At 34.6% G+C, this 18,834-nt stretch overlaps 2 pseudogenes; both read right to left on the minus strand.

Moving 5' to 3' along the window:
* Positions 1–9,331: 9,331 nt before the first annotated feature.
* LOC124896907 lies at positions 9,332–10,934 on the minus strand (annotated as a pseudogene).
* A 6,326-nt stretch (positions 10,935–17,260) lies between these two features.
* LOC107877793 lies at positions 17,261–18,676 on the minus strand (annotated as a pseudogene).
* Positions 18,677–18,834: the final 158 nt, after the last annotated feature.

The raw sequence follows: 18,834 nt of genomic DNA on the forward strand, positions 1-18,834 counted from the left end.
AACCCCAACCTCATTAGTCATCCCATCAATTACTCGTCGATCAAAAAAATGAGTACATTCAGCTAAGCCTCTTATCCCACCAACTAAGAATCTTGTATAAAAAGCATCTATGTAAGCACGATTATATGACCAATCATATATGTCATTTATAATTTTGTCCCACAGAATTTTCTTAGGACCCTTTTTAACAAAAAAATTAACTAAGTCCAAATTTTTTAAATAAGAATAAATGGTTTTTTATAAAAAGGATGTTATAAATATTCCAAAATAATCTATACTGACTGAAAGAACCGCATCCTTTAAAAATTTATTCCAATCCATCGAATTATTCGACTTTTGATGCAAAAGATTTATAGATGGAACTAACCATTTCAATAATATATCCAAATTAACTCCATCTTGGTTGAAAGGAATTCCTATCGATCCAACAAACAAAGTAAAGAGTCCTAATACAAATATTAGGAATAGCATAGTATTGTCCGATTCATAAGGATAGGAATAAACCGCTTTATGCTCAAAATGAGCAATAGTCATAAAAGGTCGTGTCATCTTTCTTTCATTTTTATCAATTGTATATTTAGCCTTTGAAAAAAATAAGTACTTTCATTATTATTCATTGTTAATAAACAAGAGTTTTTCTTAATTCCGTTTTTACCCTATAGAGATATTGAATAGAAAGGGGTTTTGTGTTTCCCACCATAAAATGCGATTAATCTCACCGTGGCCTAAGCTATTATTGTGAAAATTGGCTAATACAACCAACTATCATTAAGAATTTCATCTTTGGATCAAAAACAAGCAAGAGATGGAATACCACAAAGAGAAAGTGTGCCTAATAAAAATGTGATTTTGGTAATTGGTACATGTTTTCTTAAACCTCCCATAAGACCCATATTCTGGCTTTTAGCTGGAGAATATCCAACAATAGTTTCCATTGAATGAATAATGGATCCGGATCCTAAAAATAATAATGCCTTGGAATAAGCATGAGTAATCAAATGAAATAAAGCGCTTCGATAAGACCCCATACCTAGAGCTAACATCATATAGCCCAATTGAGACATTGTAGAATAGGCTAAACCTCTCTTAATGTCTTTTTGAGAAAGATCTACCGTAGCTCCTAATAATACTATTATTATTCCTATAATCGAGATCAAATACATTATGTAAGGTATAACCCTGAAAAGAGGAAGAAGCCGAGCTATAAGAAAAATCCCCGCCGCTACCATAGTAGCAGCATGTATAAGAGGTTGTAATACCAAAGTACTGGAGTACGGTAGGGGCAGAGGGAATTTCCAGTGGAGCAGTGAAATGCGTAGAGGTTTGAAAGAACACCAACAATGAAAGCACTCTGCTGGGCTGACATTGACACTGAGAGATGAAAGATCATTTTATTTAATTCATGATTTGGTATGTACAGAATGAAAACTTCATTCTCGATTGTACGAGAATTTTTATGAAAGCCTTTCATTTGCTTCTCTTCCATGGAAGTTTTATTTTCCCAGAATGTCTCCTAATTTTTGGCCTAATTCTTCTTCTGATGATCGATTTAACCTCTGATCAAAGAGACATACCTTGGTTATATTTCATCTCTTCAACAAGTTTAGTAATGAGCATAACGGCCCTATTGTTCCGATGGAGAGAAGAACATATGATTAGCTTTTTGGGAAATTTCAAACGAACAATTTTAACAAAATCTTTCAATTTCTTATTTTACTAGGTTCAACTCTATGTATTCCTTTATACGTAGAGTACATTGAATGTACAGAAATAGCTATAACAGAGTTTCTCTTATTCGTATTTACAGCTACTCTAGGGGGAATGTTTTTATGCGGTGCTAATGATTTAATAACTATCTTTGTAGCCCCAGAATGTTTCAGTTTATGCTCTTACCTATTATCTAGATATACCAAGAAAGATGTACGATCTAATGAGGCTACTAAGAAATATTTACTCATGCGTGGGGCAAGCTCTTCTATTCTGGTTCATGGTTTCTCTTGGCTATATGGTTCATCCGGGAGAGAGATTGAGCTTCAAGAAATATTAAACATAATTGTGCTCATATTCATTACCGTAGGAATTGGGTTCAAGATTTCCGCATCCCCTTCTCATCAATGGATTCCTGACGTATACGAAGGAGTACGGTTCGTTTGAGAAATTCCTACCTCTCTATTTATCTCTGAGATGTTTAGACTTTTCAAAACTCCATGGATATGCAGAAGAGAAATGCTATCCCCACTTGGACCAAGATAGAACTTTTACTTGTTCAAATAACAATTAAGGTGAAGCAGGGTCAAGAACGATGAATCTCTTTATGATAAACAGATCCATTTTGCAAGTTTGTTATTACAGGTAGTTCCTATAAAGGATCGGACTAATGACATATACAATACTTGAATTGTAGATGTAGATGCTACATAGTTGGTTCTCATTCTTTAGAGACTATGAGTGTAATAAGAGCATCCATCGACAAAAGGATCACCCTAAGATGATCATCTCATGGCTATTGAGAACGAATTAAATTAGATGGTTCTATTTCTAAATCTTTCTAACTTTCTCCTATGAAACCAAGGTCGAAAAGATTGCAAAAATTAGTCATTCACAACCACTGATGAAGGATTCCTCAAAAAGTTATGGATTAGTAATCCCTTTTAGAAATCGAATGGATTCGGTCTTATACATACGTGAGGAAGGTAATCAAAAAAGAAAGAAAATGGGTTCTTCTTTCTTTTATCACTTAGGAGACGTGTGAGATGAAAGTCTCATGCATGATTTTGAATAAGAGAAAGAAGTGAGGAATCCTCTTTTCGACTCTGACTCTCCCACTCCAGTCGTTGCTTTTCTTTCTGTTACTTCAAAAGTAGCTGCTTCAGCTTCAGCCACTCAAATTTTCAATATTTCTTTTTATTTCTCATCAAACGAATGGCATCTTCTTTTGGAAATCCTAGCTATTCTTAGCATGATATTGGGAAATCTCATTGCTATTACTCAAACAAGCATGAACGTATGCTTGCATATTCGTCCAAAGGCCAAATCGGACATGTAATTATTGGAATAATTGTTGGAGACTCAAATGATAGATATCCAACCACGATAACTTATATGTTGTTCTATATCTCCATGAATCTAGGAACTTTTTCTTGCATTGTATTATTTGGTCTACGTACTGGAACTGATAACATTTGAGATTATGCAGGATTATACACAAAAGATCTTTTTTTGGCTCTCTCTTTAGCCCTATGTCTCTTATCCCTAGGAGGTCTTCCTCCACTGGTAGGTTTTTTTGGAAAACTTTATTTATTCTGGTCTGGATGGTAGGTAGGCCTATATTTCTTGGTTTTAATAGGACTCCTTACTAGCGTGGTTTCTATCTACTATTATCTAAAGATAATCAAGTTATTAATGACTGGACGAAACCAAGAAATAACCCCTCACGTGCGAAATTATAGAAGATCCCCTTTAAAATCAAAAATTCCATCGAATTGAGTATGATTGTATGTGCGATAGCATCTACTATACCAGGAACATCAATGAACCCGATTATTGCAATTGCTCAGGATAGCATTTCTTAGCTTCTAGGGTCTATTTCTTAGTTCAAGATCCCTCTTACTAACTAGAATCAAAGAATTAGTAGATCTATTCCGCCTAAAATGGGAATGGGCTAGGGTTATGAACTTATAATCTAATGATCGAGTCGATTCCATGATTATAAGTTTATTCCATATCGGACCAGGCCGGAATACGGTTATATACATTGTCATTATAAGAAGGGGCCATTCGAGCCTATCTAAATAGATACTATGTTTACATATGGATCCCTACATCGTTACATTTCATTTAGGATTAGGAATATGCGTAATCAGACCTGCTTTTTACATATCTCTATTGGGACCCTATTCACCTCTTTAAGTGAATCGAGAAATCGATTTGATTGTCTATCTTTTTGATATATATCAGGCATTGCATTCTCCAGATAATTCAAATCGAAGCAATTGGATGTCCAATTCGGGCCTATATGACATGAGTAATCAATAGATCCACCTTTGCCATATATTTCATACATCACACTAGATAGATATCATATTCATGAAATACGATTCACTTTCAAGATGCCTTGGTGGTGAAATGGTAGATACGCGAGACTCAAAATCTCGTACTAAAGAGCGTGGAGGTTCGAGTCCTCTTCAAGGAATAATATTGAGAATGCTCATTGAATGAGCATTCTCAATTGGAATAAATTCGGCAATGAATCGCGAAATCTTGGTGATCTTCTCTATCTAATGAATGGGGAGTCCGCTTTAAAATCGTCCGCCCTATACCCACCCCCGAGTATATGCTTCAACAGGAATCACACAAGGGTAGATTAGAAACCTCTAGTAAAATGCCCGCCCGTAACCCAGCAGATAAATTACATTACATAGTTCAAGGATTGGCGACTTACCCATTCAGTGACTTTGGCACTGGACGTTTCCAAAATGGGGACTATCGGGTAAATTCAATATAATAGACACCTGTTGGCATTCCAGCCTTCCTTCTCCTTTCAGGGCCTATCCGAAAGAGAATCCAGTACTTCTTGGTCGTGAATGTCTGAATTGGTTGTTTTCCCTGATCTAAGCATTGGCTAGGTAAGCGTCCTGTAGTAAGAGAAGTAGTTATGAACCCTGCAGACCATCCCCATGGGGGTGGTGAAGGGAGAGCCCCAATTGGTAGAAAAAACCCACAAGCCCTTGGGGTTATCCTGCACTTGGAAGAAGAAGTAGAAAAAGGAATAAATATAGTGATAATTTGATTCTTCGTCGCCATAGTAAATAGGAGAGAAAATCGAATTTAATTCTTTGTTTTTAAAAAAACTTTACAAAAAGAAAAAAAAAATAGGAGTAAGCTTGTGACACGTTCGCTAAAAATAATCCCTTTGTAGGCAATCATTTATTAAAAAAAATTGATAAGCTTAACACAAAAGCAAAAAAAGAAATAAGAGTAACTTGGTCCCGGGCATCTACCATTATACCCACAATGATTGGTCATACTATTGCTATCCATAATGGAAAAGAGCATTTGCCTATTTATATAACGGATAGTATGGTAGGCCACAAATTGGGAGAATTTGCACCTACACTAAATTTTAGAGGACATGCAAAAAGCGATAATAGATCTCGTCGTTAACGTTAATATTAATAAGAAAATCTAGATGCTTATGATTCAGTAGGAGGAGGAAAACCTTATGCTAAAGAAGGAAAAAACGTAAGTATATGTTTTAGGTCAACATATATTTGTCTGCTGACAAGGCACGAAGAGTAATTGATCAAATCCGCGGACGTTCCTATGAGGAAATGCTTATGATACTAGAACTCATGCCCTATCGAGCATGTTATCCCATTTTGAAATTGGTTTACTCTGCAGCAGCACATGCTAGTTACAATATGGGTTCCAGCGAAACCAATTTAGTCATTAGTAAAGCCGAAGTCAATGGAGGTACTACGGTGAAGAAATTGAAACCTCAAGCTAGAGGACATAGTTTTCTGATAAAAAGATCGACCTGTCATATAACTATCGTAATGAAAGATATATCTTTAGATATTGAATATGTCGAGATGTATTCATTAAAAAAATGAGATGTAAAAAAAACTCTAAAGCTATGACGTATCATGATATGTATAATAGTAGGGGATTATGGGACAAAAAATAAATCCACTTGGTTTCAGACTGGGTACAACCCAAGGTCATCATTCCCTTTGGTTTTCAAAACCAAAAAATTATTCTGAAGGTTTACAAGAAGATCAAAAAATAAGAGATTGTATCAAGAATTATGTACAAAAGAATATGAGAACGTCTTCTAGCGTCAAAGGAATTGCACGTATAGAGATTCAAAAAAGAATTGATCTAATCCAGGTCATAATCTTTATGGAATTCGAAAAATTATTAATATAAAGTCGACCGGGTGGAATCGAAGAATTGCAAATAAGCTTACAAAAAGAATTTAATTATGTAAACCGAAAAATGAACATTGTTGTGACAAGAATTGGAAAACCTTACTGAAACCCTAATATTCTTGCAAATTTATAGCTGGACAATTAAAGAATAGAGTTTCATTTAGAAAAGCAATGAATAAGGCTATCGAATTAACAAAACAAGTTGATACAAAAGGAATTCAAATACAAATTGTGGGGCGTATCGATGGAAAAGAAATTTCATGCATCGAATGGATCAGAGAAGGTAGGGTTCCCCTACAAATGATTCGAGCTAAAATTGATTATTGATCTTATACAGTTCGAACTATCTATGTAGTATTGGGCATCAAAATTTGGATATTTCTAGACGAGGAATAATTTTACTACTTGTCTTTCCCTTCTATCCCCTTCTATCCAATGATTGTACAAAAAAAGACCAATTCATTCTTTTTCTAATCAATCAAGGGGCACGTTTCTAATTCTTAATTCTATAAGGTTGAATAAAAATTTGATTGACCATTTGATATAATTGTTATGCTTAGTGTGTGACTCGTTGGTTTTTTTAGGGTTAGGATTAAAAAGACCAGCCCACATAGTATGAACTAAAAACTATAGAACTAATAACCAACCCATCACTTCGCATTATCTGGATCTAAAGAACCAGTCAAGATATGATATATAGGTCATATCTTTGTAGCAACTGAAATCTTTTGCATAAACAAAAAACGAAATCTGATTCTAAGTTGTAAAGCAAAATAAAGAAAAAAGATGTGGATAAATGGAAGGATGAGAGAAAGAGAGAAAAAGAATACCAATAATATAAAATTCCAATATGTAAGGTCTATGAGTAATCTCATGAAAGGCAGTGTAATAAAGCATCAATATGCATTCATACCATAACAAAAAGAATCTTCTTTATAGAAATATAGAAATAGAACAAAAAATCAAGAGCTTCGAGCCAATAAAGACTAAGAAGATTGACTTAAGAACCAATTTCATTTTGAGCTCCATTGTAGAATTCGGACCAAACCATTAAGTCAGAAGTGATGGGAACGACGGAACTTGTGAATGCAAAAGATTCTATTGAACAAGGAATCTTAATGATTCACTGGTCAGAAGGGCGGAACGAACCATAGATTAATTCATGTATTCTGAGATCTGAGAAATCACGAGTTAACCCTACAAATGAAACAGGGATTGAAAGAGTAAATATTTGCCCGCGAAAACTTTTTTTATTGAAAAATTTAGGACAATACAATAAAGGACAAAATAAGGATTTGGTATAATAATACAATTTTTTATATTTCTATTTATAAAACTAAAAAGTTTAGTTATCTATTTAAACAAGATATAAAAATACTAATAGATTTAATGAAATCTCAAAGAAGCCCACGTTCAAGGTATTACTCAGTAAATACATATATATCTTAACTTAAGATTGACTCTCCTAGCTTAATTCAAATTGAATTTTTTGGAATCCTTTTATTCTTGAGGAGCTGGATGAGAAGAAACTCTCACGTCCGGTTCTGTAGTAGATATGGAATTCAGAAACAACCATCAACTATAACCCCAAAAGAACCAGATTTCGTAAACAACATAAAGGAAGAATGAAGGGAATATCTTATCGAGGTAATCATATTTCTTTCGGTAAATATGCTCTTCAGGCACTTGAACCTGCTTGGATTACATCTCGAAAAATAGAAGCAGGCCGACGAGCAATGACACGAAATGCACGTCATTGTGGAAAAATATGGGTACGTATATTTTCAGACAAACCAGTTACACTAAGACCCGTAGAAACACGTATGGATTCAGGAAAAGAATCCCCTAAATATTGGATAGCTGTTGTTAAACCGGGGCGAATACTTTATGAAATGGGTGGAATAACAGAAAATATAGCCAGAAGGGCTATTTCACTAGCAACATCCAAAATGCCTATACGAACTCAATTCATTATTTCGTAATGTAATAGTCAAAAATGTAGAAAGGGCTCTTAGATATGAAACAAAACCACATGTTTTTTTTTTTTTGGACAAAAATATTTCTTTTTTTCTTCGCCCTTTGCATTCAAATAACAGATTAAAAAAATGATTCAACCTCAGACCCATTTAAATGTAGCGGATAATAGCGGGGCTCGAGAATTGATGTGTATTCGAATCATAGGAGCTAGAAATCGTCAATATGCTCATATTGGTGACGTTATTGTTGTTGTGAACAAAGAAGCAGTACCAAATATGCCCCTAGAAAGATCAAAAGTAGTCAGGGCTATAATTGTGCGTACTTGTAAAGAACTCAAACATGACAATGGGATAATAATACGATATGATGACAATGCTGCGGTTGTTATTGATCAAGAAGGAAATTCAAAAAGAACTCAAATTTTTGGTCCAATCGCCCGGGAATTGAGAGAATTAAATTTTACTAAAATAGTTTCATTAGCTCCTGAGGTATTATAAAATGAAATTGTGATCTGTTTCTAGTAGGGTATTTGAAAGAAATAGATTAATTAGTAGATTGTGTCTCGCGCATATATCTTTAATAATTCATATCATATTCAAAAATAAATAGGTATAAACACGTTGATTATATCAAATTTGGAGAACCCAATAATTTTAGTTCATCATGGGTAGGGACACTATTGCTGAGATAATAACTTCTATACTAAATGCTGATATGGATCGAAAAAGGGTGGTTCGGATAGCATCGACAAATATTACCAAAAATATTGTTCAAATACTTTTACGAGAGGTTTTTACCAAAAACATGAGAAAACATCAAGAAAACAACGAATATTTTTTGGTTTTAACCCTGCTACATAGAAGAAATAGGAAAAGACCCTATAGAAATATTTTAAATTTAAAACGAATAAGTCGACCTGGTCTACGAATCTATTCTAATTATCAACGAATTTCGAGAATTTTAGGTGGAATAGGGATTGTAATTCTTTCTACTTCTTGAGGTATAATAATAGACCGAGAGGCTCGACTAGAAGGAATAGGTGGAGAAATTTTGTGTTATATCTGGTAATCCTTTATAATATCAAAATTGGATTTGAAACTTCCTATTTGTTAAATTTGTGAAATAGAAAAAGGGGGGTTGTCTAATATCTTTCTCATTAGTTGATACCTCAAGGGAATTTTAAGAACCAAAATGGAGTCATAAAGCTTTAATTACTGAATCGCTTCCCAACGGTCTATTCCCGATTTGTTTAGATCGGATTCTCAATTCTGTTTCAGAAAAGATCCGGCATAGTTTTGTACGGATAGTGCCAGGAGATAGAGTAGGAGCTAGAGTAAAAATTGAAGTAATTCCTTATGATTCAACCAAAGGGCATATAATTTATCGACTAAACAACAAAGATTTAAAGGATTAGGTTTTCAACTTCACCATTCCTTTCGGGGGAATACAATTCTAGCACCATGCCAAATATGTCTGAAGAAGAAGAGCAAAGCAAACGAAGCATGCCCAAAAGTAAACCAACCCCTTAGACTGCTACGAAAAACACCATCGGATTTCAAAGTAGCATGATCTAATTCAAAAATTTCACCCAATTAAGCACGTCTAGCATATTTTTTCACAGTAGCAGGATCACTATAACTGACGTCGTTGAGTTCACCATCGTAGAACTCAACAGTTACACCTAATTGTTCAATACTATACTTCAATTCTGCCCTTCTAAAAGGAACATCGGCCCTAACAATTCCATCTTCGTCTACTAAAACGACCGAAAATGTTTCAAAAAAGTAGGCATACGACGTACAAAAAGTTCACGCCCTTCTTTATCTCTAAAGATAGGGTGTCCTAACCATCCAACCACTATTCTATCCCCGTTATCCATTGAACCTGCTCTGAATAATCCTCCTTTTGCCGGATTATTGCCGATGTAATCATAAAAAGCTAATTTTTCAAGAATTTTAGACCAGGCTTCTGATAAACTTTGACTTTCTGCTAGCCCAACACTAACTCTTCGATATATTTCTTGCTGGAAATACCTATGATCCCATTGATAATGAGTGGGCCCAAATAATTCAGTCAGGGTAGTTACCGAACCATACCACATAATTCCGGCAACAACAAAAGCTGCAAAAAAGATAGCAGCAATACTACTAGAAAGGACAGTTTCAATATTTCCCAACGCAATCCTTTGTATAGACGTTGTGGTAGACGAACGCTAAGATGGAATAGGCCCGCTAATATTCCCAATGTTTCTGCTGCAATATGATGAGAGGCTATTCCTCCTGGAACAAAAGGATTAAAACCTTCCATACCCCACGCTGGATTTACAGGTTTTACTTTTCCCATTAGTCCATAAGGATCGGACACCCATATTCCGGGACCATACAAGCCTGTAACATGAAATGCACCAAAACCAAAGAAAGCTACCCCTGAGACAAATAAATGAATTCCAAAGATCTTTGGCAAATCCAAAAAGGGTTTTCTTGTACGTTCATCACAAAATATTTCTAGATCCCAATACACCCAATGCCAGATAGCTGCCAAAAATCATAAGCCAGAAAACACAATATGTGCTCCCGCTACACCTTCATAACTCCAAATACCCAAATTCGTTACAGTCCCCTCTGTGATACTCCAACCGCCCCATGAATTGGTTACTCTTAAACGAGTCATGAAGGGTATAACGAACATACCCTATCTCCACATTGGATCAAGAACAGGATCAGAAGGATCAAAATCGCTAATTCATATAGAGCCATCGAACTGGCCCAACCAGCAACCAAAGCTGTATGCATTATATGAACAGAAAGCAACCGATCAGGATCTTTTAATACAATGGTATGAACACGATACCAAGGCAAACCCATGGAAATACCCCTTATATCAAAGATAAATGGGCACTACGTAACTTTATTGCATTGGAAAAGACTATAATATGACTATCCTATGGACCACTCTTGTTCAGTCGATTATTTCCGAATCAAGGGTGTTCTATTCTGGTGGTAATAATAGAACAATTCTGTTCGTAGGAACAAAGAGAAGTAGATTTATTCTATACTCGATAAGTACCAATACGCAATGGGGGAGTTGATCTCATTTTCTATAAGCGAATGAGTCCATACTTATTTATCATTAGAAAGACCTATTCGTAATAATTTGAGTTTATTCATTCTATCTTTCTTTATGAATTTTTAGAATCTATGGATAAAATAAATATGATAAGAACCAATATAAATATTCTAAAGACAATAAAAAAATTATTACGTTTCCACCTCAAAGTGAAATATAGTATTTAGTTCTTTTTTTCATTTAATGCCTATTGGTGTTCCGAAAGCTCCCTTCTAAGGTTCTGGAGAGGTAAATCCACTTTGGGTTGACGTATAGTGCGACTTGTCAGATATATTGGGTCATATGGTATTTCTCCATTCTCTCCCCCGATCGAGATATCCCCCGTTTTGCCCAAGAACGATAAAATGATAAATTGAATCATCAAAAATTTAGAGCATGAAGTGCAATTAGATCCATTTTTTAGAGGATTCATATTACTATTATCAATTAGAATAATTTATGGTTGGCTTGGTTGGACTAAGAAAATGAAGTATCCAGGCTCCATTTAGAAAAAACCCAATTGGATTGGTAAGATATCTATGATTTCTATTCATATTTTTTCTTTATAATTTCTAAAGAGATCCTAATTGTCAAGCAAAGTTATTCTAACAAATAATACAAAATAAGGAGGTTTTTCAATGCGATATCTAAAAACATATCTCTCTGTGGCACCAGTACTAAGTACGCTATGGTTCGGGGCTTTAGCAGGTCTATTGATAGTGATTAATTATTTTTTCCTGGATGCGTTGACATTTCCCTTTTTTCATTCTAGTTATTGTCATGGAAAGGAATAAAGAATATTATATATCCAATCAAATATTGGTGATGAATCCCTCTCTCCTTCTTTTCTCTTTTTTCCCTTTTTAGAATAAGGAAGGAAAGAGAAAGAATAAAAAAGTGGATTCAACATTCGGGCTCAAGTTTGAATTAACTGAATATTAATCATAGAGGAATGGGGGTAGAATAGAAAATAGGGGTCTAGGGAAAGAGTATTATACAAGATACTTAAATGATTACTTATTTGCAATATACTTTAGGAAAATCGCTGTATTTTACTATGACTTTGCTTTACTATTACTTTATTTTCTTAATTTTAATCTTTTACTTTTAGAATTGGATTTCAAGTTAGTAACTTCTATTTTATCCTTTCTTCATTTTGAATCGAAAATAGAAGAGTTGAGTAAATCAAAAATCCAAAGGAGGTTCATGGCCACGGGGAAAGATGTCCGAGTAACGGTGATTTTAGAATGTACTAGTTGTGTTCGAAACAGTGTTGATAAGGTATCAAGAGGTATTTCCAGATATAGTACTCAAAAGAACCGGCACAATACGCGTAATCGATTAGAATTGAAAAAATTCTATCCCTATTGTTATAAACATACGATTCATGGGGAGATAAAAAAAATAGAGCGAACCAAGTACCTGTGCCTTACCCTTTCAAGGAAGGGGGGGAAATGACATTATATATAACATATTTAAATAGAAACTAAACAAATCCTATTTTTCAAAAATCCTATTTTATTTTGGGTGGATTTAAAATGAATTAGAATTAAGAAATAGGATTTTAGGGATAAGGAATAAATTAAACAAACAAACCATGGATAAATCCAAGTGACCTTTTCTTAAATTCAAGCGATCTTTTCATAGGCGTTTGCCCCCGATTCAATCGGGGGATCAAATTGATTATAGAAACATGAGTTTAATTAGTCGATTTATTAGTGAATAAGGAAAAATATTATCAAGACGCATGAATAAATTGACCTTAAAACAACAACGATTAATTACTCTTGCTATAAAACAAGCCCGTATTTTATCTTTGTTACCTTTTCTCAATAATGAGAAACAATTTGAAAGAACCGAGTCGACCGCTAGAAATACTGGTTTTAATGCCCGAAATAAAAAGGCTTACTTTTTCTTTACTTGAATCATAATTACTCAAATCTAGATTTGAGTGAATCTATATTTGAGTATCGTGTCGTAAGAAACAAATGAATCGGAAAAACAAAATCTATTTTTATTGAATTGAATGTGGTCATTCATTTTGACTACTTTAGCATATTTTCTCATACTAATTTCTAACTCGTCCGGTAGAAGAAACCTCCATTTATTCTCATGAGAGCCTGGGGATTTTTTAAAGCCTCCGGTAAAGACTCCGGGTTGATTTTATTCAAAATTATATAAAGACAATTCCTATGTGATATAGCTATTTGTGCAAGTATTTTATGGTTAAGAAGCAACCTTCTATTGTACAGATTATGTATTAATTTACTATGACTATGGGAGACTCCCCCTTTGCGAATGCTGCATTTATCTGAGTGATCCACAAACGACGAAAATCTCTCTTTTTCCTACCCCTATCCCGATGAGACAAAACTATTTGCTAGCACTATTGGTTCAAATTTAATGCCAAATAAAAAGGATTTTGGTTATAGTTTTCCGTACGATGGCCCAGGAAGAGGTGGTACTTATGATATTTCGGCATGGGACGCGTTTTATTTGGCAATTTTTTTGGATTTTTAATACTATTAGATGGGTTACTTTTTATTGGCATTGGAAGCACATCACATTATGGCAGGGTAACATTTCACTGTTTAATGAATCTTCCACTTATTTGATGGGCTGGTTAAGGGATTATTTATGGTTAAACTCTTCACAACTTATCAATGGATAGTTTATCGATTTGGGCATGGATGTTCTTATTTTGACATCTTCTTTGGGTTACTGGATTTATGTTCTTAATTTCTTGGCGTGGATATTGGCAAGAATTGATTGAAACTTTAGCATGGGCTCATGAACGCACACCTTTGGCCAATTTGATTCGCTGGAGAGATAAACCAGTGGCCCTTTCTATTGTACAAGAAAGATTGGTTGGATTAGCTCACTTTTCTGTAGGTTATGTATTCACTTATGCATTTTTTTTTATTGCCTCTACGTCGGGCAAATTTGGTTAATTAATGTGTGTATCCGCGATAATCTTATTTCTTTCAACGGAGAGGGGGTCCACCTTCTTCTATTTCTACATCTTGGATTCGACTTTTATCATGGATACTAATAGGAATTCAACCATTATGGCAAAGAAAAGTTTGATTTAAAGGGAGAAGAAGAGGCAAAAATTGAAATAGAAATATCATTTGATTCGTCGATGCTCAAAAAACGAAATAAGCAAGGTTCCATCGTTGAGTGACAAATGAGAAATTTATGGAAAGTTACAATCCCTACCACGGAATAGTGCACCTACATGCCTTCATCGATGTTGTTTTTTGAATGGAAGTCCGAGAGCTAACTATCGAGATTTTATACTATCTGGACACATACTTCGTGAAATGGTTCATGCATGTTTGTTGCCAGGAGCAACAAGATCAAGTTGGTAAGGATTAATGCTTCATTTCTATTTCTATGGTCGATGATCATAGAAGCCCTTTTACAATTCTGTATAAATGGGCTATTCTATTTGTGCAGATAGAGTGGAGGGGCGCATTTTATCCTTGTTTATCTATTAGTGTTCAGTTCTTATCTTCGGCGCGGGGTAAAGTATTTTGGTATCTCACAAGGCTCATAACCTTGAGGTCACAGGTTCAAATCCTATCTCTGCAACATCTTATTTTTCCAAACTATTTTAGGGTTGACTCTGGTAACTAGTAATTAATTCCCTCCTTTCGTTTTTTGGGGGTGGAAGGCAAAAGAAAATGTAGGGGAGGGATAGAATCACTACACTATCACGGCCAACTATACCAAATTCTTAATTTAAGGATATATTGAATGCTATTTATGAAATTAAATAATAAATATTAAAAAAACTACTTTATCTTGGATCTTGGGCGGATAGCGAGAATCGAACCCGCATCCTCTCCTTGGCAAAGAGAAATTTTACCATTCGACCATATCTGCATTTTTTGTTCTTGATATACAATATGTACCCACATATATGATATATAACCAGATCTTATTTGTGCAGTGCAGGGACACATATTCTCTTCAGAACGATTCCAATTATTTTTTTAATTGTATTCTTTTTATTCAAAAAGTTTGACCCCGCTCTAATTTTTATGTTTTCTTTATTTGATTTGCATTTTCTTTGGGGACTTAGATTCAAATTTAATGTGTCCAGATCTTCAAGTAAGTAGGGCTTTTTGGATTTAAAAAAAAAAAAAAAGAAACAACTTTGCTGACAATTGCATATTTTTATTTTGTCAGAAGAGTCCTCCGAATATTTTGGTCTTATATTAGTTTCGATATATTTTTGGAATATGAAAAAAGAAGAGAAGATAGGCTCATTACATTCATAAAAAAATATATGAGAATTTAACTTAGTAATTGAGCGTGAGAGCCAAATGAATCGAAAGACTCATATTTGGTTCTGTAAAAGCAATGGGAAGAATTGCTCAGATACCCGTGAGTGAGACTTATTTGGGTTATGTTGTAAATGCCCTGGCTAAACCTATTGTGGTAGAGGTGAAATTTCAGCTTCTAAATTTTGATTAATTGAATCTGCCACCCCGGATATTATTTCGTGCGTTCTGTATATAAGCCTCTTCAAACCGGGCTTATTGCAATTGATTCGATGATCCCTATAGGACGTGGCCAGTGAGAATTAATTATTGGGGATAAACAGACCGATAAAACAGCAGTAGCCACAGACACCATTCTCAATCAACAAGGTTAAAATGTATTATGTGTTTATGTAGCTATTGGAAAGAAAGCGTCTTTTGTGGCCCAGGTATTAACAACTTTACGGGAAAGGGGAGCGATGGAATACACAATTGTGGTAGCCGAAACGGCGGATTCTCCTGCTACATTACAATACCTTGCTCCTTATATAGGAGCAGCTCTGGCTGAATATTTTATGTATCGTGAATGACACACTTTAATCATTTATGATGATCTCTCCAAACAAGCGCAAGCTTATTACCAAATGTCTCTTCTATTATGAAGACCGCCCGGTCGTGAATCTTATCTAGGAGATGTTTTTTATTTGCATTCACACCATTTGGAAAGAGCCGCTAAATTAAATTCTAGTTTAGGTGAAGGAAGTATAACCGCCTTACCAATAGTTAAAACTCAATCGGGAGATGTTTCGGCTTATATTCCTACTAATGTAATTTCCATTACTGATGGACAAATCTTCTTATCCGCCGACCTATTCAATTCTGGAATCAGACCTTCTATTAATGTGGATATCTCCATTTCCAGAGTGGGGTCCGCAGCTTAAATAAAAGCCATGAAATAAGTAGTTGGTAAATTAAAATTAGAACTAGCACAATTCGCAGAATTAGAAGCCTTTGCACAATTTGCTTCTGATCTCGATAAATCTACTCAGAATAAATTGGCAAGAGATCAACGATTATGTGAATTTCTTAAACAATCACAAGTGGATCCTCTCACAGTAGCAGAGCAGGTAATGACTATTTATACCGGAACAAAAAGCTATCTTGATTCATTAGAAGTTAGACAGGTAAGGAAATTTCTTTTTGATATACGTACTTAAAAACTAATAAACCTCAATTTCAAAAAATCATATCTTCTACCAAAAAATTTATCGAGGAAGCAGAAACCCTTTTGAAAGAAGCTATTCAGGAACAAATGGACCATTTTATACTTTAGGAACAAGCATAAAGAAATATTGATAACCCTTGTCTTAATCTTAATAAAAAAAAAAGGAATTAAGCATCTTGGATTCAAATATTCAAACAGTCTTTCTTGCTATCAAAATCTAAAATATATATATATATATATATATATATGGAAATAAATTGCGTCCAATAGGATTTGAACCTATACCAAAGGTTTAGAAGACCTCTTTCCTATCCATTAGACAATGGACGCTTTTCATTCTGATTTTTTTTTCGTATTTTAACTTTTTGTTTGAAAAAAAAAACAGAAAGAATCTGATGTGAAATAATTTTTTGAATTGTATATTCAATGATGTACTAATACTAATAAACTAAATTTGATTTAATGAATAGATTAAAATATTTAGAATAAATAGATATAGAGCGGGTAGCGGGAATCGAACCCGCATCGTTATCTTGGAAGGCTACGGGTTATAGTGGACGTTGATTCATTTTTTTAACGTCTCTAATTCAAAACTGAACATGAAACTTTGGTTTCATTCGGCTCCCTTATGAATATGATTCAATGTATAAGATGTAAGATGTGAACAAAATTTGAAAAAAAAGAATTCTACCCATAACATCTATTTCAGCTTTTGGTCTGAATACAGATAAAACGAATTGCTTTGTTGATGGGGATTCTAACAACCTTTCTAGTTATTTAGTTCTCTATTTCTATTTAATAGGATCCTGAGGAAAAAGAGTTTGTTTCCATCGAGCTAAAACAATATGTTGATGTCTCTAGTAAACCAAAGTCCTTTTATTCGTACTCAAAGGGAGGGGCCAGAAGGTGCGTAGAAGAAAATAGGCTTTCTATGCCAAACATGAATACCTCCTGAAGCCACAGGTAGAACACCTGGTAAAGAGACCCAATCTTGAGTGATATAAATACCATAACTTAGATCTTGTTCAACAAAATCAGCACGCAATAAATCAACAAAGCCCAAAGTTATGTCTCTTTCACCTTCAAGTTTACCTACTATGGTACCAGCGTGAATATGATCTCCACCAGACATACGTAACGCTTTTGCTAATATCCAAAAGTGCATACCATGATTCTTCTGTCTATCAATAACCGCATGCATTGCACGGTGGATATGAACAAGTAGACCACTATCTTGGCAATAATGAACCAAGCTAGTATTTGCGGTGAATCCCCCCATTAAGTAGTCATGCATTACGATCGGAACACCCAATTCTCTAGCAAATATATCTCATTTCATAATTTCTTCACATGTACCTGCAGTAGCATTCAAGTAATGCCCTTTGATTTCACCTGTTTCATTCTGTGCTTTAAAAAATGCTTCGGCACAAAATAAGAAATGATCTCTCCAATACATAAATGGTTGTGAGTTCACGTTCTCATCATCTTTGATAAAATCAAGTCCACCGCGAAGACATTCATAAATATCTCTACCAAAGTTTTTAGCAGATAACCCCAATTTAGGTTTAATAGTACATCCCAACAGGGGACGACCGTACTTGTTCAATTTATCTCTTTCAACTTGGATCCCATGAGGTAGACCTTGGGAAGTTTTAATATAAGCAGTAGGGACTCACAGATCTTTCAGACGTAGAGCGCACAGGGCTTTGAATCCAAATACATTACCTACAATGGAAGTAAACATGTTGGTAACGGAACCTTCTTCTAAAAGGTCTAAAGGGTAAGCTACATAAGCAAAATATTGATCTTTTTCTCCAACAACACGCTCGATGCGGTAGCATCTCCCTTTGTAACGATCAATACTGGTAAGTCCATCGGTCTATACAGTTGTCCATGTACCAGTAGAAGATTTGGCAGCTACCGCGGCCCCTGCTTCTTCAGGTGGAACTCTAAGGTGAGGAGTTACTCGGAATGCTGCCAATATATCAGTATCCTTGGTTTGGTACTCAGGAGTATAATAAGTCAATTTATACTCTTTAACACCAACTTTGAATCCAACACTTAATTTAGTCTCTGTTTGTGGTGACATAAATCCCTCCCTACAACTCATGAAGTAAGAATTCTCACAACAACAAGGTCTACTCAACACGAATTACGTGTTAATGAAACTTTTCATAGGAATCTTTCAGAAAATTTACAATTAATACTAATATTATCAATTAATCAGAATGGTTGATTATTAGACCATGGTATTTGATTTTCCAAATATATCATTATTGTATACTCTTTCATATATATATATTTTTTTACCTTTTTTCTTTGAAATGGA

The sequence above is a fragment of the Capsicum annuum genome, chromosome 3, assembly GCF_002878395.1.
Source record: "Capsicum annuum cultivar UCD-10X-F1 chromosome 3, UCD10Xv1.1, whole genome shotgun sequence".
Taxonomy (NCBI): domain Eukaryota; kingdom Viridiplantae; phylum Streptophyta; class Magnoliopsida; order Solanales; family Solanaceae; genus Capsicum; species Capsicum annuum.